Here is a 25873-nt window from a genome sequence, read left to right as displayed (position 1 = left end):
GGACACGCCCAAAAGAGGCAACAAAAACAGCAAAAAAAAAAAAAAAAAGAAGCAGAAGAACAAGAGCGTCTGCCATAATTGTTGGTCAAATAATTGCTGTAATTTTGAATGCAATAAAGTTTAATGCGCGCAGATAAATTTTCGTTTAAGCCAAAAGCGCGGAGGTGGCACACGCCGTTGTCTCCTCTTTGCATTTTGTTCTCTTTTTTTTTTTTTATTTGGATTTTTGCTTTCTGGTGATGGGAGAACGCGGCGTATGCGCAACTTTTAATACGCACTGCGTCCGCATTTCGGTTTATGGCTGCCATTCTTTTATGACTTCATTTTGTAAATACGCTGCAAATGCAACTGCAGCGAATGCGGCTACGTGGGCAGCTATAAAGCGACAGGCAGCGGCTACAAATTAATTAAACAAATAAACAAAAACCGAAACAAGACATGGCTCTAACATGGAGATGGAGTGGCCAAAACAAAATCTATGCAAATCTGCATGATGTCAGCGGGGCCGAAAAAAGCGTCTGGATTATGTTTTGGCGTATCTTTGGCGTAGGTTGTTTGCATCTGTCGGATTCAGATACAAATACGGATCCCTCAGCGATCGCTATCGGCAGCGAAGTTGCTCCTTGGCCACAAACATTACTCATCATAATTGTGTCGCCAAAAGCTACCTGCCTAAAAATATAAATGCACTAAGAAAAAGATCCTTAAGCTGTCACAAAAGAGTTAAGAACTCCAAAGAGAGTTAAGTTTTCCTTTACAAAAACTGAGACCAATAAATATAAATATAAAAATTTTGCAATATTACAATATTCTATAAATATTTTATGTTGCTTTACCTTTACTATAACTTATGTGGCAAATATCACCTCCTTTTTTCTCTTTATGTAATAAACCTTTTGCGTTGGCGTTGCTTTTGGGTCAAATTGCGACTGTGGCTCCTTTTTGGCATTGTTCTTGGTGGTCGGAGGTTGGGCCCTGGTTCGTGATTCGTAATGAAGTCAAGGAGAACATTTGCCGACCGGTTTTACCTTAACTGTTTAGCCATTGCTCTTCGGCTTCTCCTATCCAACAACAACAACAACAGCAAGAATCGCGTGGGTGTGCCACAAACGGCAGTTGCAACAAGCAAAGAAAAACAAAACCAAAAAAAAACAGAAACGAACACTGACCACAGCAGCTATCTTGTTAGCCCAAAACCACACTGACGGATTGCTTTCTAATGGATGCCAAATGTAAGCCGATGCCGCCTGACCCTTTGCATATTTTTCAGCAAACTCTTGTCTTCCCTTCTGAGATTTTCTGGCATTGGCGTTGGCGTGACCACTAGAGATTTCCCCTCAACCCTTTTTCTTTTCTTTTTGCCCACTTTAACATGGTAGATTCCGCTGGATTTTTCAGAGGGTTTTATCCATTGTTAATGGAAGAGAAGGCATTCTTTAATGATTAGACATTAATTTTAATTAATTGTTAGGGTATTTTATTTAGCTTCGTGCATTTGAGTGGGTAATGTTTTGTTTTAAAGAAGATTTAAAGTATTAGCATCAGTGGAATAAAGCAAAATCTACTTAATCCTTAAAAAGTTTTCTGATTTTCTGAAATATTTGATGCGAAGTAGTGTAAACTTAAAATTTGTAGTAATTTTTTAATACTTTTATTCCGTTTTTTTGAAGAGTGAAATTAAAATCCCATTCTCATGCTAAGATAAACAAATGTTTACCTATCTTAGATATCAGTACATATCTCAGAAATTCAAGTAAATCTCCTCCAAGGGCATTTTCTCTTCGACTTGACCAGTATCTAACCTTTCTGGCCAATTTTTGTGGGCCTGCTGCTGGATGCCTGAAAACGGTTAAATCGCCGCAGGCGCGTAACCTGTCTTGAGACCTTTTGCGCAAGTGCAAAAATTGGCCAAAGTGGCGGCGGCGGCGGTGGCGGTGTCGGCATTTAGCCAGGTTTAAGTCTGGCTTTAAGCCGGTGTCCAAAAAAGGGGGAAGGAAAGAATGGGCGAAGGGGAGAGGGTTGCGAAGAGTCGCTGTCTAAGCCAAAGTTCTCGTATCTGTGTCGTTTGACTGTGGCCACTTTTGGGCTCGCAGCATGCGATCACCATATTTGGCCAAAACTGCATTTGCTGAGCAAAAGGAAAAATCCATTGCACGCCACTTGACTTGCCAGTCTTACTCGTATTTGGTTAGACGTCGCCCTAGGCTAGTCTTAGACAACGTTTTGGGCCGGTTTTTTTTTTTCGTTAGCTGTTTTTTTGCATGCCTCTCATAAATCCCCGAGAATTCTCATTTTCTCTCTAGCCGCTGTTACTGGTAATTCAAGCTCACATTTGACTTTTAACTTTGGGCCAAGACAGCCAGCCAGCCAGCCGAATGTGCAACGTGGCCAAATATGCCGCGGCCATTTTGGCCATATGTGCTCGGAATGGCGATGGCCTTACCCTATTCTCCATTTTTTTTCGTTTATTCTAGGTGTGAGCAAGCTCGTCTTTTGGCCATCGACGGTCGATGGTCGAGACTCGATAACCAATAGCCGATAGCCAAAATCCGAGATTTGCGTGAGCGATAATCGTTGATTTATTTGAATGCTTTTCGGCGCAGGCTTCTGGGAATAAATTTGAATGCCACTAACGCAAAGGCAGTAGCAGCATCTCACGATCGGGATTATTATCATGCCAAGTTAACAGCACTTTTTTTAATTTTTTTGTAAGTTTACAAAAAGAGTTTATAATATCTCCATTGTAATTTGTATTTCTTTTCTGGGACCCAACTTTAACTTTAAAGGAAATGCAAAAGTCTTAATGTTAGCTTTTACTTTTATTTTTGGTATGATTAAAAATCACTTTTTAATAGCTCATTTCAAAACTGGAAAAGATTTTTAAGTTGGAGGCACAAAAGAGAGGATTATGGCAAAAACAGCTGTTCCAAAGATCTTATCTCTTATTTACCCCTCTCAATTTTTCAACTCTTCTTTATCTCTTTATTTGCCTATGCATACTTTCATACAACTTTACATACATATACATGTGGATATAATATGTTTGTAAGTATGTGTAGACGAGGTCACTTGTCCCGCACTTTCGCATAAGAAATAACCCTCTTCATGTTCGCTTAGAAATTAAATTATTTCACTAGTAAAGCAATACATATTTTCAAGACTTTTTAAATCAAAAACAATCAATGAATGTCAGGATGCAACTGCTTAAGAATGACAACTGTAAAACCAGAGAGAGAAGACCTGTGAGAGAAGATAACGGATTTACAAAGTTCTTTATTTTTGCTTCTGGTCTCTCCTGTTTGTCCTCTCTCCTTTGTCAACCCATTTCAAATCATTTTAAAGTAAAGGGTATATTAAGCCACATCGTGTTTTCAAAAAAAGTAAATAAAGATAAAAACAATAAGTAAATGTAATAGTTTTTTCGTTTCCTTGAAAATTTAAAATGAATTTAATATCTTATTTTATTCTTAAATAAATTTCAACTAGTTCAATATACCCCTTACCTCTTCGATTAACGGGTATAATTATGAAGATAACTGTTTAGTGCACAGTTCCTTAACTCATTTCGTTACTCCCTCTCTCCATAAACGTGTTAATAAACAATTAATTAAACAAAGTCAGTGGCTCATTGGAACCCTTTAAGGCAGCCAACTGGACAGCGTCTGGAGCTTGGCGAGCTTACCCAAGCAAAACCAAACTAATCAAATTAAGGCCACGCTTTAAGAATTAACGCGGCTTGTAAATATTTTTAACGGTGCTGAAGTAATGCGCGCCATCAAAACCGTTGCAGCGTGCCAAAAACAACAACAACAAATACAACAATAACAATAATAATAACAACAGCAGTGGCAACTTAAAAAATAACATAGAAGAAGAAAAAAAAAACAGTAAGCAGCGATCCAAAAACAAAGGCAACAACAACATCGGAAACAACAGCAACCAAAGCAAGCATATAAACAAACATAATCGCTGGCGCCACGACACGCTTCGCGGGTCAAAAGCGGTTGCAGTTGCAAGTTGCCAGTTGCTGCTTGCTGGTTGCCAGTCGCCAGTTGCAGTTGCAAAAAGCCAAAAACAAATGCAAGAACAACAACATCGACCAACTTCCCTAGCTGACCGAAAAAAAATAATACATACATAAATAAAAAATAAAAAAAAACACACATAAAGAAAAATATCAGAGGGTAAAGCGGAAAAATCTCTAAACAGAAGGAAGAAATGCAAAGAACAAAAGCGAGCAAAAAAAATATAGAACTGCACATGCAACGTTAGGAGTTGGAGGAGGGGATAGGGGCAGGGATTGGGGCAGGGCACAAGGCTAACACAAGCCAACATATATATTTATTTTCCAGCCAGCAAAAGGCAGAAAAACCTGCCTGGCTAATCCATCAATAAAATGGAAAAGGATTCTAGGAGACCAGCCTTAGATACTCTTACAATATATTTTTAAATCTAATAGTTTAACCCGGAAAATCCTATAGGATCCTATCCTTTTTATGTTAACATAATAATTCAAAATTATTACAAAACATTTTTATGTAAAGATTTTTTCCTGGTATATCCTATTTCACCAAAACTCAAAATCCTAATCTTAATTTAAAATTTCATCAACCTTTTTATACATTTTTGTAAGAGTATTTTAAGTGAGTGGTAGCCAGGAGTTAACCAAGTCAACAGGAAAGGTGAAAAAGAGAGGAAGGGCTTTGCTTACTTTATGGCTGTGGATTTTTCATGACTTAACTCGGCTGCACTTGGCTGTCTTGGCTTATAGTTTATGTACTTAATTTTTTTTTCCTCCTGTTCTACCTTCTGCTCATTATTATGATTATTATTATTTTTTAGACGTCTGTTGGCGCACACTTCCATCTCGATTGAACGTATAATCAACGTTACCATATCTCAGAGATGCCATTTCAGAACCCTAACCAACCTCCCTCGTCTGTGAAGACACTTAACGGTTTATATATATAAGATATATCTTATATCTGCACTTGCCAGTTAGCAGTTAGCTGTTAGCAGTAAGCCGCGGTTAATTTATGTGTAATTGGCCGAGCGTTAAGATGGGGTGTCCGCTAATGGGCTAATGGCCATATGACTGGGCATTAATATCCAGCTTAAGTAATGAGCCAGCAGTTGCGCTTTTTGCCATTGTTATTGTCTGTGGTCACTTAGGGTTAACAAAGGCAAAAAAAATAGTATAGACTATAAAAAAGGAAGCGCAATTGATTGTAAATTAAACGCTTATTACTGACGGGAGCAAATTACAGAATGAAAGATGAACTGCAATTGGCTAAGAAATTACAGCAAGATGATAAATGAAAACTGCAATTCTGAGACCATAAATCTTATCGATTAGCTGCAGCCATATTTCATTCCTGGAAAACTTAAGTTAACTATCCTGTAGATGAAATTTGGTTACTTTACTTTCTAACTTTGGAATTTGATTTTTAAGCCGAAATACTAATTGCCAACCTATTTTTAGTCCCATGAAAATTATGATTATTTGTTATAAACTAAAAGCTTAAATCTGATTTTACTAATGACTATAAAAATAAAAAATAATAGCCCATTTATTTGATTTATTTTTAGACACAAGATATATACAAATTATATATAGATTTACATATTTTTATATTTTTTATATTTAATTTACAAACTTTAGAATCATTTTTAACGTATTTCTTTAGCATGTCAAGCTATTTAATCGTCAATATTCAACCTTCTTTTCACAACAATTATAACCAATATTTGATTACTCAAATATTCAGCTGTCCAAATAAAGCAATCGTAAAATTTCTAGATCAAACACGCTAACTACAATATAAAATTTTTTTGCGAATGTGGCTATAACGATTTGCCAATATTTTGAGGTCAGAGTTAGGGCGGCGTTAAACCATTTTCGACACGTGTCCGCCAATGAGCCGTGTAAAAGTGGCAATCAAAGGCAAAATTAGACACACAAAAAAGGCCAAAACGAAAGCCAAGATACGAAATCAAAATAATTAAGCTGCAAATTGTAGCGTAAACTGAAATTGATGTAGTTGTTGTTGGTGTTATTGCTGCTGTTTATGCTGCTTGTGGCACGTGCTGCGCATCATTCATAAAGTGCAACAAGGAACAAGAGCCACAAAATACGGTGTGAAGTGCTGAGATCCTGAGCGAGTAAACAAAACCCGAAAGTCGAGTAAACCAGCTAAATTTCAAGGGGCAAAAACTCTGTCTGCTCCTTCAGTAACCCATTTTTTTCAACCTTCTTTCCTGCACTTGAAAAAAAATAAGAAAAAAATCAAATATAATTTTTACTCAATTTAGAGACAGTAGAATGTTTTGAAATTTTATAAAATATAAATACATTTTTATTTTTGTTGCAAGAACATTTTATAACTCTCTGTGCACCACTGAAAGCAGCTTAATTGGGTGCAACAAGTCTGAGATTTGTTTCTGTTTTTTTCCGACGCTGAGGAAAACGTGTCGGAAGAGCAAAAGCCAGCAAACAATGCTGGTTAGGCTCCGTTTTTCAGGGCCAACACATCCTGCCCCAAAAGAGTGAAAGAGTTGGGAATAATTGGGATGAACGAAAGAGCGAGAAGTAGTAGCGCGAAAGAGATGGTGGCAGACAGACATAACAATGCAATTGCCGCAGCTTGAAGCCGTGCCCCTTTTGCATCGAAGCTGTCTGTCAAAGCAGACAGATTTACTTCCTCACCTCCGCCTGCGACCATCAACACCTACTCCCACAATGCTCTTCCAACCCCTCAACCTCCTGAAGGTCGTCGGCATTGTTGTTGTTTCCATTGTTATTGTTGCCGTATTACCATCATCATCATCATCATCATCATCATCGTCATGGGCCCGACTGACTCACGTTTTGCTCATTTGCAGTCGCTTCTTTCCATCAGCCACCCACCATTTACTCACTCACTCAGTCAGTTTGTCCATCAGACAGTCAATCATTCAGCCATTCAATCCGTCATTCCCGTTTTCGCACTCATTCAGTTTCTTTTGCCTTTCCTCCTTGTACGTTTTTCGTTCACTTTTCGCTTGGCGTTCTCGGGGTCAAGGTAACGCCGTCATTTGATAGTGATTATGGGCTGCATGGTGGTTTCAAAATGAGATAAGTATTCGGTATTAGAAGAAGGAATTCAGGAAATTATAAGGTAGTTAAATAGGCTTTTACTTTGTAATTGATAATGGGAAAAATATTGTTTTAACTTTAAGCATGGATAAAAACAATTCATTTTTCGGGCTTTGATTGACAAATACATATTGATTAGAGAAAAAACATTTATTAGGGTTAAATACTAGAAAATATCTAAAGATTAATCTCGTAAAATCCCTTAAAATACCTATCAATCAACCACTTAGAAACTTCTTCTTTGCATTAACTTTATAATCTTAAAAACCTCCAAATTGCTTAGCATTATCCCACTGTACCCGCTTAATGGAAAATGAGAGCGCAGCGAGCAATTTAATTTATAGCATTATTGCCTTTGCCCCTGCCTTCGAGGTTTCGTTTTCCTTTTTTCCCCAAATCGCTTTCGAATGATCAGATGCGGGCATCGTCGATGAATCAGATTAAAGGCAATTTGCCTGATTGAGCAAATATTAATAGTTGTGTGTTTTTATTGGTCCTACCTGAGTGCTGTGGCCCTAAAAACCAGTTAGGTTATATAAGCCACCCACCTCTCGACACGTAACAATTTCACTCTGAAATCATCAGCCTTTTGTTTTCTCAGCAAATAGTAGAAAATGCAAAAAAAAAAAAAGAAAAACAGAAAAAAAGGTTTGGGGAAAAAGTTGTACATTTTTGCGTAGTTTAATTTCACAGTTCAGTGCATTTTGGGGCGAATAGATCGCGGCTTAGACGCGCCCATCTCAAGCTGATATGGTAACTGTTGTTGTATATATGTATGTATCTTTTAAATATATTCCAGGGTATGAACACAGTGCGGATCGATATTGTTTTTTTTTAAGTAAATCACAAGCTAGAAAATAATTTAAGATAAATTTTAAAGGGTTGTTACTGAACCCTTTTATCTTTATTTTATTTTCCATTTAATTTATGTATAACCCTTTACTGACCCTTTACCTCTCTTACACTTTCGTAACTCACTATCTAAATGCCTTTTGCATTTACAAATCGCACTCTGCCAAATGCTGCGACTTCCCTCCAAACCTATCCCTGTCCCAAGTGAAACTTTTAGCTAAAAGAAAAAGACAACAATGTCTGACTTTGGCCCGCCAGTTGGCCAAAATGCAACCTTGGCTGCAAAGCGGAAGTTCACTGCGGCGTCGCTTTGACGGGGGGTTAAGAGCCTGCCCCCCTTCCTCTTGGAAAAATTTATGCATCACCCAAAAAGCAGCTGGCTTCATAGTAATGTAAATTTCCGTCTTGCCATATCCTTCACAAAGCCAAAGCTTTATTTTCCACTTCCCTTTCCGTCGAGAGTGAGGTGCACCATTGGATTTATGGCTTTAACTGGCCAACAATAAATAAAACTTACACAGCATGATTACATCCGAGCATTGCCATCGAGATTGCATTTATTAATGGTCGGTAATTACACTTTTTTTTTTTTTTTTTGATAATTTAATTCATGGCATAGGTCATAAAAGCATATTTTTGCGTCTGTGCTTATTTTAGCTGCCATAACTAAAAACGATTTTGTTAACATTTATTTATGGGGCCACAAAAAGATGATGTATTATTTAAATGCTGGTAATTTGGTAGCTCAATTACCATAATTTTTAGAAAATAATGTAATATGTTTATGCTTGAAATTAATTATGGAATTTGTTTAATTTTATATAGTTTTCCATGGAAATACTTTAACTTTCACCTGAAAAACTTTAGATCCCAGTAAATATTTTTTTTACCGGATATTTTATTACACTTATTTATTGCTTTTCAATTTCGTTCTTTATTTATTACAATATTTTAATGCTTTGATGTGCATTTATTGTTGTTGTTGTCTTTTTATTTTTATAAATATATATTCAATTTGTGGGTATGGGCAAATTGAAAAGCCATTAAAGTCAATTACTGGCCATAACTTTGACAAATTTTCGATAATGCTCAGCAGAGATGAATGTGTGTGTGGGTGTGTTTTCCGATGGGGGTATGAAAAACCATAAATAATAAACGATTTCCATGGCGGGGCGCAATTGAAAATCTCTTGTGCTGACAATTAAATGCAATGGAATTAAAGTCAATTTTCGTTCGCAGCCACAGTCGCAGCCAGCTGCGCTGCAACAGCGCCGTCAACGTTTATTTCTCCGGCAATTGTGGAGCATTTTTAATGACCGAACTGGACCGCCTGCGTCACTTGACTTCGTCCGTATCCGTATTCCGATATTCTGATATTCCGGAACTGAATCGGCAACTGTTTGCCATAGTGTCTGCCATCCTTTTATTTCAGCCTGTTGTTGGTTACAGGGATTTACAGCAAGCCGACGATTGCCTCCTGCGGTGAAAAGAGTGGAGATTGAATTGATGGTAGGAGAGGCAAGGGGGAGGGGTAGGGCAGCTGAAGACCTCCTACCGACTTTTAATTACGCCATAATTTGCGCTGTTCTGATTCTGCGAAGTTTGTTGCAGTGAAAAAAAAACACATTGCATTACATTTTTAAGAAGAAAATGAAATGCATTAACTTGGATTGAAGTTTTTGTAACTAATTTTTATGGTTTTAAGAATTTTTTAATGATTCTTTATGACTTATTTGCATTAATAATTACTTTTAAGTAAAATTATAATTTTTAAGAAATATCCTACAATTATTATAATTAATAAACATAATTTTACAAAATATGTTTTTACAAAGTACGAAAAGCCTGTTAATAGAATCCTTAAAACATTTATAGATATAAGTACTGAGTATATAAAAATTGATTTATATTATATATAGAAAATCTAGAAAAATACTATATGATTTAAATTTTAATAATCCATCGTTTTCTTAAGTATTTCTTTTTAAAGGTTGGGAATCCTTAGTACAATAACTGCCTATAAGGATAGTTCTGTTAAAATATTTTCTTAAATCATGTTTAATACTTTTTCTTGATTTATATTATCCACAATCTTGTTTTTACTATCAAAATTACTAAAAACAGAACTAAAATCGAAACTATGTCAAAAGAGCATAACATGGTGGATTTTTAAGAATTTTTGTTTAATAAAAATAGTTTTCTCCTTTTAAAATAGAAAGACATTTCCTTCAGTGTCTTGTCATCTTGAAAGCTGCGCTTTGATCTGTCAGAGGATTGTCTCCGTTCCATGTCCATTTCACGCATTGTTTTTTAATTATTTGCCCAACTTTTGTGAAGTTGTAAAGGGAAAGATGGGCTTGTGTTGGCCATGGCCAACAACTCGAGGTGGGCGTTGGCTATCGGGATTGGGCTGTTAATGAGCCAACATTGTTGTGTTAATTTGCCAGGGCAGTGCTGTAGGATAGTGTCATACCATAGCGTAGCGTACCGTACAGTGAAGCCTGGGTCATTGTTTTTTTTTTCGGAGTTATTAAATTGACATTCGTGCTGCTGGCTGATGACGCGTTGATTGCAATTCCCGGCAGAAGGACATGTAATTTTTATGGCCCGCCATTTTTTGCCGAAATTCAATTTGTCATTTAATTGATTTTAATGTGCACATTGCACATTGCACATTGCACATTTTCACATTTTCGCATTTTCACATTGCCACAACACACGGGTTATTGGATTCTGGTCTGGACCGGGCTGGCCTGTTCTGCTCCATTTGTATTTGTATTTGTGCTCGGTTTCCGGACGGAGAGCCAATCCATTGGCCTCCGCAAAGCGGTACGGAAAATGCAAATTTCCCAATGCCAAAAACAAAGAAAAAAATAAAAGAAACGAAAAGAAGGAACGCCGTTCGTTGGAGTAAAAAATGAAAGAACTTTAACAAAAACCGCACGCTTAATATTTTATGCATATTTTGTGGGCATTAAAAATTAAATTAAACAAGCAGATGTATTTGCGTGTGTGTGTGTGTGTGTGTGGAGTGTCTGTTGAGTGTTTTTTGTCCTTTATTTATTGCTTTTGCCTCGAGGGGAATTCCCTGGCATCACCAACCCCAATTCGCCTTAAAATATGCAATGCAAAGTGCCAGCAAAAACATATAGTACATAAATATATATAGTATATATATATAACATTTATATATATAAGTACTTGTGTTCTCATGTAGGTACAAATGTTGTAAAAACATTTTTCAAAGCTTCATCGTCGGGGGACAGAATGGACAGACATTTTCTGATATTTATTTTTTTCCTACAAGCCGCCCACCAAAAATGTTCTTGTTGATTTTATTCAAATAAAAATAATGCCGGCCCATATCAAAATAGTTTTTCACATAAACTCGTTTGTGCGAATATGTAAATATATTTTTTAGTTAGAAATAGAAATGTCCTGAATTTATTTAATTGCTCGACAAATTTTTTTCACCTGAAGTCCCAAGACAAAAGCCAAGCCTCACTGGAGCTCTGAACAGACTGAAATTTTTGTCACTTTTTTCATTTGGTTTCCGCTTAAATTTTAGATACAATTTTTAAGCCATAAAACCTCAAATTATATAACCTTTTAAATACCTGAATTTAGAGTGGATTTCCACCCTTAACTGTTTTCGCGTTGCTCACTTTTTGGAAAACAATTGCCGTTTGCAATTTCCACGAATGTTTACCTTACATTGACCCTACCAAAATTTTCAATTTCCCATTGATGAATGTAATACGCTGGCAGCCAAAAGTTTATTTACCATACGAATGTGGAAATTCATGCTCACGACCAGAAATTAAACATTTATTGTGTTTAGGCATTGATTGTATGGAAATGGTTTTCCATCGTTGTCCATGGCTGTGTGTGTGTGTGTCGTATGTTTAGTATGTTTTGTTACATGGCCAAATGAAATGGTCGGAATGAATATTTGACAATAAATAAATATGTTGTCAGTTAATTAGAAATTCCATTGAGTGAGACCATTTTGTTTGGCTTATTAGCGAGGCGCTAATTTGATTTCATTTGATTTGATTTCGCTTGTTCGTTCGTTCTACGCTTACAATCTATCACTTGTTTTTGGCCATTCCTCTAACCCGTTGCCTGATTTGTACAAATTTGTTGTGTAAACATGCCAAATTTTCAGCGGCCAAGTTTGGCCAGAACCCATTCAGCCATGTAAATAATATCGAGCTTAACTGACTCCCCCGGGCACTAAGAAATTAATTTAATAACCGGAAATACATACAGCAATTTCTGATAAATAGAAAACAATTATTTATAATTATTATTTATATTGGAATTTTTATATTTTATTTAAAGTATTTAAAGTGATATATATTTTATTTCTAAAATTTAAAATAGTTCTTCTTATTGAGAGCTAAATAAAGTAGGTAAATATCAGTTCTAAAAGGATTTTCAGTTATTTTTAAAGATTTGTTTAATCGAATCTAAGCTGCTTTCCTTAAACTGGAAATATATTTAGGATAGTAGTTAAATTTTTAGTGTGTTTTTCAATATTTTTGATTTATTTTTAAATATTTGATTTAAAGTACCAAAGGTGTAATACACTTCCTAAAAAAAGTATCTAAAACTTAAATTTATCTTTCAGTGCCTACTTTAATTTATTGTCGCTTTTTATGCATAATTATTTCCGATTAAATACTTTTTACACAATATTGCAGTTATTTTTTCTTATCCAGCGTGCCGCGATTTATTGTATTTACCTCTTCGTGCAGATCGAGTGAATTTTTTCTCACATCTGGCTATAATCTCTGGGCCAAAGTACGTGAGTGTTGGACGCATTTTTTATGCTTTTATTTTTGCCTGTTTTTCCAACCATCAACGGACGGGCTGATATTCCGATATTCCATTACAGCGCCACCCACGCGCCTCTTTTTGGGCCAAATGCGAACTTTGGATCGGCTATCAGCAGCGATATATATACTAGTATATATGCTATATGTTCGGGCCATAACCGTTTCTCACGCTCAAAATATGGTTTTCTGCTGTTTCGCATTGTCTTAACTATGGCTGTTAGTTTTTTTGCTATTGTTTTTGATGTTGTAAACTAACAAGAGAATTGCCGTTTATGGACGCCAGAAGGTTTGCTTGACAAAAAGCTTAACTAAACATTTTTTATTTTTTGCACTTTTTGGCTTTGCGCATGCGGCACAGGTTACATTTCAGGCGAGTGTGTCAAGGCGGCTGCGCCACCCTCAAAAAGGCATCAACTGCAAATGCGGATTGCAATTTGAACTGCAAGTGCCGGGCTACTGGTTCGATGCCAAACGATACTTACTCGACTCGACTCGACCGATCCTAAACTCAGCTCACATTTAACTCGGATTCTGTTTAGATCGCCAGCTGATCTGTCTAACTGCCTTTTAAGGGGATTTTTGCCGTTTGTGGGACTCATATTTAATGGTCGCTAATTTATAGTAGTCACGCCCCGAGTTGGAAGGTTTCGGATTGAGGCGGTTGAAAATCGCGTGTTTCGCTTGATTATAATTCTCAAATACTTTTTTTGAACATATGGTATTTTGTTAGCCTTTCTAAGTTTTCGATTTTTATATTACATTTTCAGTATTTTCAGTATTTGTTATGAAATTTATAGTCCTAATTTCCCAAGTTCATATGCCCTCATAACATTTCTAATTTTTGGCACATGTTAAAATTTAAAAAATAATCTCTTTGTATTTCTGTCTCTTTTTTTCAGCCTTTGCCCTGTGTCCTACTTTTGCTACCACCTCTTCCTGCCGCCACCCTGTTCTAGATCATTCCCTTGATAAAGCTTTTCAAAAGAGAGAAGATCTCATAAAATTTGATTCCTTCTCTTTCCTGCTCTTTCGCCCTCTCTTTTCCGCATTGCCTGCGACGCAAATACCGTTCTTTATTTTCTCCTCCTTTGCGATTTCGCATAACTTTTACTTGCCTGGATGTATATGTGTGTGTGGCTGTGTATTTATTTAATAATTCGCCGCTCTTTTCTTTTCTTCTCTTCTTGATTATGCGAACAGAGCTGCCAGCGTCGCAGTGGCAGTGCTGCCAACGCTCTGCCGAAGCTCTGCTCGGCAATGCTCAGTTGATTTCTTTTCTAAGCGGCATGCGGTTGTAATTTTTCTCCTAATCATTGGACTTTTTAGCACTCAATTGTCGCTGCTATTACGGTAATAATATAACTCTCGCCTACCCACCGATCTTTACACATACATTTGTATATCTCTCGGAACGTGCTGAAAAGTGAAGTTGTCACGATGACAACAAATGCTGTGACTTGTAATTGAAGTGAATGCGTGTTAGTTACCATGTGTGTTTGTGTGTGTGCAAATCGATAATAATGCGTATTTATAGAGCCTAATCAAAAGTGATTGATTGCCGAGCTTTGCCCTCTTTTACATTAAACGATCGATCGATCTGGCAAAGGGTCAGAAAATGTGATAAGACCACTTCAAAGATTCCCAAGCGAGTGTTTAAAGTTCAGGTTTTAGTGTTAAATTAAAAATTCAAAAACTCAATCGATAGTAAATGGGAAGTTCCTAAGGATTTTATGATAAAAAGAAAGGCAATATTAACACTAGCCTTTAGACTGCTAATAAGGATTGTATTAAAGGATTAGGAAAGAGTAATTTCTTGTCAATTGAAAAATAACATAAAATTAATGTATTCACTTTAATTATTATCAAGAATATTTAGAAAACTTCTTAAAATTCTTATCTCATAAATATGTAATATTTATTTTCATAATTTGTAGATTTCTTAGAACTTATTTTTCAAAATTACTTGACTAATTAGCTTAAAAGTCATTACAAAGCTCATTAGATTTCCCAAGAACATGAAAAACTAACCATATTCTTAAAACTGTGACCTAATCTTTAAAAAAAAACAGTTTCAAAAAACATAATTTTAGAAAATAATTACATGTGTATCTTAGGAATTATTTTTGTACAAATTAAGAAACAAGGATAAACATTTTTTAAATGAAAAACTACTTAGCAAACGACTTTTATAATCATTTTTTAAAAGTTATAGAATTTGTTTTTATTAACTTTTTTTTTAAATCAAAGCATATTATAAAAAAAATTTTAAATTAACAACAAATAGAAAACTTACAAATTTATTTAAGTTCGTTGCTTCATAACATTTCCCCCTCCCATAAGGGCTTGACTTACAAATTAGTTGTACAAACAGGAAAATGAACAAGAGATTACATAATGTGTGTTTTTGTTTGCTTAGAACATAGATCATACCCAAAAAAAAAAATGCGAACCCAGAAGGCAGATAAATTCCAGTTAAAATCGAGATAAAAAACGGTTGGAGGCCCTTGAGATTAGAGTCCGAACCCACGCAAGCGTATTATCAAAACGCTTATCTCAGGCAAAATAAAAAAAAAACAATTATTCGACAGATTGCGGTTCATTCATAAACCTCTCGAATCAAGTGACTTTCACTTTAAAAACCGCCTGATCTCAGGATCAGATATAAGTACAAATACATTCATGCATTAGAATGAAAAGAAGGGCAAGTTTTTCGTTGTATATCAAAAATGCCCAATGAAAAAATGCAAAAATTCTAAATTTATATAAAACAACAACAAAAAAGAGCAACAATCAAATTTGCACACAGCCAAACGTACACATGTTTCGCACATGTGTGTATTATGTATTAAATTCACTAACAGCTACAACAAATTGGGCTGGCAAACAAGTGTGCGCCTGTGTGCGTGTGTTCCGTTTAGTGCCTGTGTGTGTGTGTATGTGTGAGTGATCAAGGCAGCTCTGCCGGCGTCGGCTGTTAAAAAAGCAGCAGCAAAGTGAGCCCTACACGCGCATGTAAAGTTACCCACACAGACAACTCACTAACACTGACTCGCAGACACTCGAGTGTGCCAAAAATAAAGCAACAACAACAAAGGCAACAGACAGCGGCGACTGCGACGCAACTAACGCCAAGTAAAACCTGCGGTTAGGCTTAACCGAAGATTAAAATACCCTTTGGGGCAATTATGATTTTTTTGATGGCAAAAGTAACTATTAAAGAATAATGGATTGATATAAAAGAAACTAAATTTAAGGTTAAAGTTAAATTAAAGGTTTACTGTATAAGGATAAGAAAAAGTATAGTATTTAGATTTTTTAGACTTGTTCTTCTGCAAGATCTTCAACTTCAATTAACCCAATAGATATGACCATATGAAAACAATATAAGCATAAAAAACAACACGGTTAAGCAATATATTTTCTCAAAACAAAACAACTAATCAACACCTAAGCTTAAATTTGACTAACTTCTGATTGAGATACTAGAAATACGCAATGCTATGACGTGCTTAAAATTTACAATCCTATAATCTGAACGCGAATGCCCTCTTCAAGGGTATTAAAAACACATTTTTTGCGCTTATGGGTCGTAAAGTTGACCTTCAAACAGCAACATTTGCCGAAAAAATACGAGCAACCAAAAAATACACACACACATGCGCATATACAACATGCAAAAAAAAAAAAACACGACTAACGACAATCCGACGAACACACACACATACAAAATCACACCAGCCAAAAATTGGCCAAAAAATTGCAAGCTTCTTTATTGTTGTTTTGTTTTTGGGCTGCGCCCCTACGAACATACACACACTTATAAACATGTGTATAAAAATATACATAAGTTTTTGGGTGAAGGGGGCGGGGGAGTAGCAGTAACGGCGATGACGCTATGTGCATACCATGATATTTTTTTGTTGTCTCATAAAATCTAATTTGGCGAGCGCATTTTTACAGAGAGAACATCGAAAAGCGCAAGAGAGCGAAAGAGAGGGAAATATAGTTGGCGAGTGGGGGATCGCTGACGACGTCGCTGCTGCTGCGCAGTCGCTAGGTTCTTGGGCCTTTGAAATTCCCTTATTGTTCCTTTGGTTTCTGAAACTTTTTATTATAAGCTTTGTAAAGAAAACTTTTAAAAAAGGAAATAATTTGTTATGAGATTACAAAATGTTTCAAAACAAAAGTATTTTTGAAATTTAAAAATGACTCTTTTTATGTTAAACATAAAATATTCAATATTATCGATATATTAACCTTACTATTATTAAAGACTCAGTTTCCCTATTTGACTTTTTTAAAAACTTTGCAAACAATTTGCGCTTTTTATGCTTTTCTCCCCTTCCTCTCTTTTTTGGCGAAAGAGAGGGAACGAAAAATATTCGCTCTTCGGTGCAAATTCGTGTGAGTGTGTGCTTGTGCGTTTGTGTGAGCGGCGATCGGTATCAAGGTTTTTGGCAATTTGGTTCGCGAGCTTCAGTCGGTTGGTAGGTCGCGTCGACGTCGCTGCTTCTGTTGCCGCCACTGTCTCTGCCGCTGTTGACTGCGCCTTTTTCTAGTTGGACGGTGCTGCGCGTTGCTTTTTCTGCGTTTATTCGCTTCTTCTGTTTTTGCAAATTGCCGCGCCGAGATCAGCGCGCTCGCGTGCGCTCAACAAAAATAAAAAAAAAGAAAAGAAAAAAGAAGAAATATAGCAAATAAAAAAAAAATTCACAAATCGCTCTGCTGACTGCGCTGTCGATGCCAACGCCGACGCCGACGCACGTTTCGCGCGGCACTCTTAACCTATTTTCTCGCGAACCTCGCATTAGTTACAATTTTGTTGTGATGTTGCGCGGCAGATACGCGGCGGATACGGACGGGTTGCGTTTGCGCGGATTCTAACACACATTCACACACCCAAGAAAACTACACACACATACAAAAACACAGTTCCGCCTACACGCCCTAAAAAAATAGCAACCAATAATTGCAACAAAAGTGCTTTTGCAGTCGGAAAAACTGCAAAAAAAAAAAATTAAAAATTTTTAATAAGAAAATTTTTAAAAATTAAGTGCTAAAATCAGTGCCTTGAAAAATATACATACTTAATATAAATTACCCCTAAACAGATCAAAATTGATCAGTGAATTGAAAGAAAATGTGGTGCCTTGATAGGATTTTAAAGTTTTATGTCTGACATATTGGGCAGCGACTGAGCAAAAAAGAAAATTATACACCATTAACTGAACCCAACTGTACTTCTGGTACCAACTCTTAAAAAAACAACAAGGCTATTATAATAAAAAAAAAACATCAAATTGGATTACACTAACTTTTGGCTGCTGGAATCACTCTGGGAAAGGTTAGTACGACGAGCAGACATTAAGTATACGACCTGACTCAACGCCAGCGAAAGTGAATGGAGAATGAACTGAGAATCGCAAACTGAGAACTGAGAATCGAAAGCGAAAGTTTGCCAAGTGTTGTGCGCATTAAGTAATACCCATACAATGGAACCATCCATAATCGCATATTGCATATAGTACGAGCACAAGTGTAGATAAGGTTTTATTTTCCTGCGAATTTCCAACTCGCATTCCTTTTCTTTCGTCTTTTTTTTTTTTTTTTGCCCGACCACCAGTAACTCTTGTCGAGTTCCAACTATTTGGGTCACTTTTATGGCAATACAACTTGTTGAGAGGATCTTAGATAAAAGCTAAGGTGACGCTTTAATGAAAGTGAGAATACCAGAGACCTATATAAAACCCGATTAGAAAAGACATCACCAGATCATCCGGCTGGTATTATGTAATCTGAAAAAAAAAACCAATGTATAGAATATCAGGGTGAGTGGCTGAAAAACCAAGCGATATCTAAGGTTTTTACCATCTTAATGGAGGGAAAATTTACTATATCTTTAGGGTGATATATATTTTGATATTTATAGGGCGGAATTAAACTCATTTTGTGGATATAAATGTTGAAATTACTATTAGAAATATTGAGATATCTTTTTCTCACGTAATTGCCTTTTTCAAAAACAAATTACATAAACTTAGCAAACAATAAACTTAACCAATAAACAAATCAAATCAATTATTTACATATGATATATGATTTTCAAGGACTTTCCATCTGTTTGGCTTCCCTTCGTTTTCCACCCAAAAAAAAAAAGAATAATAAAAAGAAACCCCCTATGAGGTGTGTGTATTTTAAGGGACCTTCAACTGTCCTACACAGTCCAAAACGAGAGTTTGATTTTGACGTTTCTTATCTATAGAAAATAAAGCACATATATAGAATATATATGGGCAGACATGACAAATAGGAATAAAAGAAGAAGAACAAGCCCAGGGATCACACTTACATCACAATCCGATTGAGTGGAATCCATTATGTATGCGAATGAATGAAAAAAGAAAAACCCCATGGCATAACAGCAATCCGGGCGATTTATCTGCCCTGACTATCTATTATCTGGGTACGTGAGTGTGTGATGTAAAGCAAAGGTATTTACCGTTCTATCACACTACCCTGCCAGCACCCCTTTACCCTTTCAATTTAGCATATCAAGTCATGCGTAAAAGTTATCTCTAAAAATATACACGAAAATTTTCACACACACACACACACACAAAAGGCAAGCACACACAGACAGGCGGAAGAAAAACCTAAAACATGCGAAAATTATCTATAAATTTAAATTTTTACAATCTGTGCGCGATTATAATAGCAACAACAACAACAACAGAAGCAACAAAAATGCTACCAAAAAAAAGTTGGGCAAAAAAAAATTAAGAATAATAAAGAAAAAGCTTTGAGCTGACGTCAAACGCGCAGCGACAGCTTCGCTGGCAGCGCCAATTTATTTTACACAATTAAGGGTGTGCACGAAAAGCAGGCAGAGAGATTGAGAGAGATATGTAGGTACACACATCTATCTATCTATACATATATATTTATATATATATACAAATATATATATTCTATATTCTATATGGAAGACATGGGCGATCGCTCATGCTCACAATCACATTCGCACACTGCCACGCACGGACACACACACACACACGCGTACACTCTCACTCATTACTATGTGCCAATTTAGATTAAAGGCAAACGAGCACGAACCACGCCCCCTTCACAGCCCACCCAGAACGCGAATACTATACAATGCTAAGTAAGAAGAAGAAGAAATGCTAGCGCTAAAAAAAAAAAAAGACACACAAAGAAAGGTTATCTAGCCGGCAGTGGGGGTGATCTAGCCCTAGATGATCGCATTTCGGGTTTTTATTCTTATAGTTCAGCAATAAAAAAAATCAATTTAATTGCCTCGTTAAGGTTTTTTAATAAAAGTTCTTGAATAGTAAAGAAATTCTGAAACTTAAATTTTCTATTCCTTTTTTAAATATTATTTTAATAATATTTTCCAGAATCGATTTCTTAATTAATATTAGGCCTAATGGGATTTTTTGATTTCATTTAATTAATATTAGAAGAAATTACTCATAATTCATGTAGTATTTAATTTATTAATAATATTTATTTGGTCAATCCCTTCTTTTCGACTTTCCAGTTTTTAAATTTTTGTAATCCTTTTCAACAAACTAGAAAGAAACTTAAAATTATAAGTTATATTACCAAAAAAAGAAGGACGGGTTTTTCCTTCTTTAATAACCTATATTAGATCACAAATTTCCCACTTCATAAATAAAAAAAAAAAACATTTTAAGTCTAAACAAATGTCTTAAAAATATATAAACAGCGCGGCGAAACAGAACGAGAAGCGAACGCTTCGACGCACAAAAGCGATGCATTGTTACCATTTTCGCAATGTGTGTTATTTATTTATTTATGTATTTATGCAATTTATTTATTGTAGAAGTTTTTTATTTTATGTGAATGATTTGTATTTATATCAGAAAGAGCGAGGCAGTGAAAACATTCTGTTCGGACAACTGTGTAAATACGAGTAGCTGTTATTGTATAAGACGCAGCTAAAACGGGGGAAGCTTGGTCCACCCTATTAGATGGGTTTCTCTATCTGGCACACACATATCACAGCCCACAGCCCACAGCCTACAAGCCCAAACACCCAGGGACCCCCTTTTTTTTGAGTTCTCTCCCAGAGGGTAAAAGATCATCATCTTGCTCCCTCGGAAAATCGTGCCTTCTTCGTGCTGCTCCCTTAGTTTATTTTTGGGGTCTATTTTGCGCCAACTTATAAATAAATTTAAGAAAAAAATAGGATAAAAGCTTTGTAGTAGCTATACGTATGTTTATCGTATATAGTATTGGATATTTGGCCCACCTCAGGAATCGGAAGACATGCCAAATGCGAATACCTCCCAAGTATTTGCAAACAAAAACATAAATTATTTTGTTTGCTTCAATGGATTGCATATTTATAATTTGCGCGTTTCGCAGAAGAGATCTCTTCATCTATTTTTAACCCTTATTTTTGGGGTGTGTTTTGTTGGTCAAGTTTAATATTAGAACTCTTAGATAAATAAAGTTTTGTTTTTGAAATTGGTTTTATATTGGCAGTTATTAGACAATTTTCATTAGAAGAGCGATTTACGAGATAGACTTTTTCAGAATTTTATTTTAAATTTATTTTTTCTTGGAAAAAAACAGTTACAACTCTTATTATATAAAACAATAAATAAATGAAATACTTTTGTTTCTGGTAAAAACAACAAATACAGAGATTACTAACCTTTATTCTAGGAATTTGAAAATCAATTAAAAAATTTAGATTTCCTTTTCCTGTAGAATCCACCTGGGAATTTCGCAGACCCAAAGTCAATCGCACATGTTGCCCAATATTTGTTGGCTGTTTTTGGGATTTTTTTCACATTTTTTTTTTTTTGCATGAATTAGGGCCACATGTCGGCGCGATCGACGTGGCCAGAGGATAGCGGGAAGGTGGTGGGCTTCTGCTTCTGCTTCTTCTCTCTACGGTCTATAAGGTCTGCCCACGCAGAAGCGCGCGCGATTTGTCAGCCGGCAAAAAGTTTCGTTTATTTTGCTGGTGCCTTGGTGTTTATTGTCGGTTCTTGCTCATGTGCCTGAGGTTGCTTTTGGCAGGGTTTAAGTGGGCCCACTCACACACACATAGGTATATAGATTTATATATATATACAGATATATATACGCCTTCGCGGGTCTGTTTGTTTTGTCATGTTGTTTGCGTGTACTTAGTGCTATCCAAGTTGTTGTCGCTGCTCTCTCATAGACAATTTCTAAGTGTGTTCGTTGAATTTGGGTCAGTCAGCGAAAAAAAAAACAGTCCGCCACGTCCTCTGCAGCACCATCTCCTCTCCCCTCTCTGTCTGTTTCTCCATCAAAGTGTCATTGTAATTGCAAATATCCGAGGCAGGGACAAAAAGATACGAGCAGAGAATCTGGCGAGAGCTACTCGAGCATTTTGGCTGCCCACGCCGCCAACTGAAAGATGTCAGAATTTGTGCATCATCTTTTTACTTTTTCTATATATATATTTTCTATATATTTGCATAGCAGCTAGTATCATGGGGAAATTGGCGCATTTAATTGCCCAGCGAGTGTTTGACCACAGACACTTGACGTAATTGTTCTTGTTCCTCAGCCACTTAGGCTTGCCAAAACTTATATATACGATTTGTTGCAAATTTTAATCGAAATGAATTTCATTTTGATTACTTCGATAAATGCAATTTGCTTGCAATTCTGTTTCATTTTGTATCGTTTTAAGTTGCTAATTGAGTTGCGTTGCTGCACCACGTGACGTATGCGCAATATATTAGGCATACGCCATGGTTAATTCTGACCACACGATTGACGAAAGCTCTTCGTTTAGCAGCCAATAAAGCGAATGGAGTGTTTTTATTGGTTTTTATTAGCCAAAGAAGGGCCTTTCTTGTGGGATTCCCAAACTATTTTTATAGTTATTAAAGAAAATTTGGATTAATAGAACTTTAAGTTTTTATCAGTTTGTAAGACTTAAGAGTGATTAATACTTTGCCAACATAACTTGTATAAAAGTGCTTCAAATTAACTGAATTGATAACAAATATGTGTCAACTTTACTTAAATTAATTACTCCTCAAATTGATTCTCGCTATTAGGAATTTCATTAAACTTAAAGTTCCACTTTAAAACTACATTTTAAACATAAAATTCTGTTTTAAAGAATACCATAAATATCTAAAATTCCTACCAGTGTAATTCTCTTTAGTAAACCAAAAAAAAAATTCCTAGAAAAAAAGACAATAGCCACACGATGACAGCTGAAGATTCTTGTAAAAGTCATTCAAAATAGAATCGCTGGCTCAGCCCACGGCGGATTTTGAAAAACAAAAATCGAAGACAGCTCTTTGAGTGTCGGACATCGAAGCACTTGAGAGCTGAAAACCGATGTCCGATCGAGTGGCTGCCCCTTGGCTAGATTCCAGATTATGGCCATTGGCCACCGGCACCCACACTTCGCAGCCGGGTAACTGTAGTCGTTACAAGCGTTGGCTGTCAGTGAGTCAGTAGAATTGCAGAGTAACCAGATGCACTGAGAGAATATTTTGGGAATAATACAAATAGAAGCGAGTAAGTTGTCCTTTTTGATAAATTTTAGAACCTTAAGTTAGTTTAACTTCGATAAACCAAGATCAAATATAAGTTTATCTTATTTTTCTTAAATCAAAGATTAAATTTAATAAAAATTTTAAACAAAACACATTTAAAGTTTCTATTATCTTTTTGTTCCATGTAAAAAGATAATTTGAAAGTAGTTGGGGAATGACATCATCATCATCATGACCTGCTAACGAGTGGCAATTCCAATTCACCTCCGATCATAACTCAGACTATCTTATGGGGGCCTCTTCTGCGCTTGCCTTCCCTCAACTTGCTTCCCCCCCCCCAACCAGCCACGCCCCCTCTCCAGTGAAATATATGTGATAGGCGCGAGCAGTCGGCTAATTTCATTTGTCGCCTTTTACACAATTTCGCACTTCTTGGCCGCCCACACGCTGCTCGACACAGTTTCGCACTAATGTCTGCTGCATCCCTGATGCCACTGCCCCTGCCCCGCCTTATGGGCAGGGGTAAACGGGCATAAACAGTTTTGCGTGTGGGCGTTCTATTCCTGGCCGCGGACTTCACTGCGTTGCAGCACGCACTGCAAGGCAATTAACACATTTGTATCTGACAAATGTAAAATGTATCTTTTGGTGCAATGCAACTGGCCCCACATCCCCCTTCTAGCCATACAACACTGAATGGACTCTTGTGCCGCTGCTTAATAATGCATTTCTCTAAAAATATATCCCCTCAATGAGCGACAAGTTAAATTATTATATCTGCTGGTCGCCATGTAAATACCCGCCTTGGAAAATTACTTATACTTTTTTGTTTTTTTTTTCCATGCCATTTTAAATCAGAGTGGGACGCATTTAATAAACGTTTGAAAAAAAGAAAACAATGAAGTGGTAAACAAATTAATTAGGATGAGGAGAAATGTGTTAATTGAGTTTAACTAAATTTATTGCACAAGTTTTTGGAAGGGGGGCTTAAGAGTTTCTGTTTTAGTTTTTTGATAAATTAAATAGTAAATTAATATATAAAAAGCTTTGAGAAGCTTACTTACTTTCCTTTTGTGCCTAATAAATTATACAAAAATAAACTTAAAAATCTATTTATTTAATTACCATTTTTAAGAGCCTTTGTTGGGCATTTTTAATGGACCTTAAAAACCCAATAGCCTTACCTATAACCCGAAGTTAATTAGGCGGGCAAACATTTGATTTAGTTCGGCAAACACGTGCATAAATCAATTTGGCGAAACCATTACCCTAATACGAAACCCTCGCACACCCACAACTTCGGCCCACCAGAGTTATCCGGATTTTATGACCCAGTTAGGCCCCGGTTAATAGCCATTAGCCATTTTCCCAGTACCCAGTTTCTAGGGGTACTGGATAGCCAGTAACCTCCTACAGTTGACCTTGCTCAACATTTTGCTGTTTTTTTTTATATTTATTTTTCTACTACTTTTTTTTTGCGATCCCAACCAAGTCAGGCCAAGCCTCGAGAGCCAAAGGCTAAATGGAGTTTTTGGCCTCAGCTTACAGGCCGCGCTTAATCAATCATGATCTGGCTTGGCACTGTATCTGTATCTATGGTTTCGAATTTGTATCTGTATCTGTAACCGGCGACCTTCATCTTTTTACAAGCTGGCCAAACCTTTGGCAAACGCTTTTGGCCCGGGCTGATTCATTAAAGCCGCTTTTGCTGCTGCTGCTGTTGTTGTTGTTGTTGCTGCTGCTCAAAGTTTACTTTGCGGCATTTTGCACATTTGACCATTGAGTCAAGGTGAGCAGCGAACGCGCTAATCTTGATCTCGTTTGCCTTCTGCAAGTGTCTATCTGTATCTGTGCAGACGTATCTCTGTATCTGTAACAGTATTCGTGTATCTGTATCTGTATTTAGCAAACTTTAAATTATTCATTTCGTTTATCTATAGAAACGCATCTCCACTTTTGCGATTGCCATTGATTTATGACCGCTCTGGTTTTATCGAAGGGCAGAAATATGCAAACGGTTTAGATGTAGCTGAGGCACTGAGAGAAAATTAGGTATTGGTATAGATGGGAGAATCTATAAATGTTTTTAAAAGGCGTAATTGTTATGTTAAAAGCGGAAACATTAGATTTTTAAGGGTTTTTTTTAGTCAAAAATGTCATGAATCAGATCAAATAATACTTAATTCGAAGAATTTGTTATTTGCGATTTAAGGTTTCCCAGAAAAATGTAACCCGTAGAGCATAATGATAAAATACAATTCTCAAATTCATAAACAAATTTATTTAAAAACATAAATTTTACAACCATCCTTGAAATTTCAAACCAATTACCAAAACTCATGATAAATATTTTTCAAAAACAAAAAAACAACAAAAATACACCACGATAATTGTCTGAATTTTTGGGGCTATCTTTCACTGACAGATACGGATATAGAATATCATGTAATGACCATGTGGGCGCTCATTATTTCTAGCCAGGTTTTTTTTCGCGTTCGTTGAAC

The 25873-nt window shown here is 36.2% G+C and overlaps 1 protein-coding gene across 8 annotated transcripts in view; it reads left to right on the top strand.

The window, feature by feature from the left end:
• Positions 1 to 25873, top strand: part of LOC108116856 (sex determination protein fruitless) — a 142006-nt gene that overhangs the window by 87820 nt on the left and 28313 nt on the right. The window contains exon 1 of one of the 8 annotated variants that reach the window (XM_017228913.2): positions 16559 to 18172. The exons of the other annotated variants lie outside the window; for them this stretch is intronic. The gene's annotated coding sequence lies outside the window, so the exon portion shown is untranslated. Of the gene's footprint in view, positions 1 to 16558; positions 18173 to 25873 lie in introns of those variants that run through there. 8 annotated transcript variants of the gene reach the window in all.

The sequence above is a fragment of the Drosophila eugracilis genome, unplaced genomic scaffold (genome assembly GCF_018153835.1).
Source record: "Drosophila eugracilis isolate 14026-0451.02 unplaced genomic scaffold, ASM1815383v1 contig_415, whole genome shotgun sequence".
NCBI classification, from domain to species: Eukaryota; Metazoa; Arthropoda; class Insecta; order Diptera; family Drosophilidae; genus Drosophila; species Drosophila eugracilis.
Note: the sequence above shows the minus strand (reverse complement) of the source record. Positions and strands in the feature narration are given on the sequence as shown.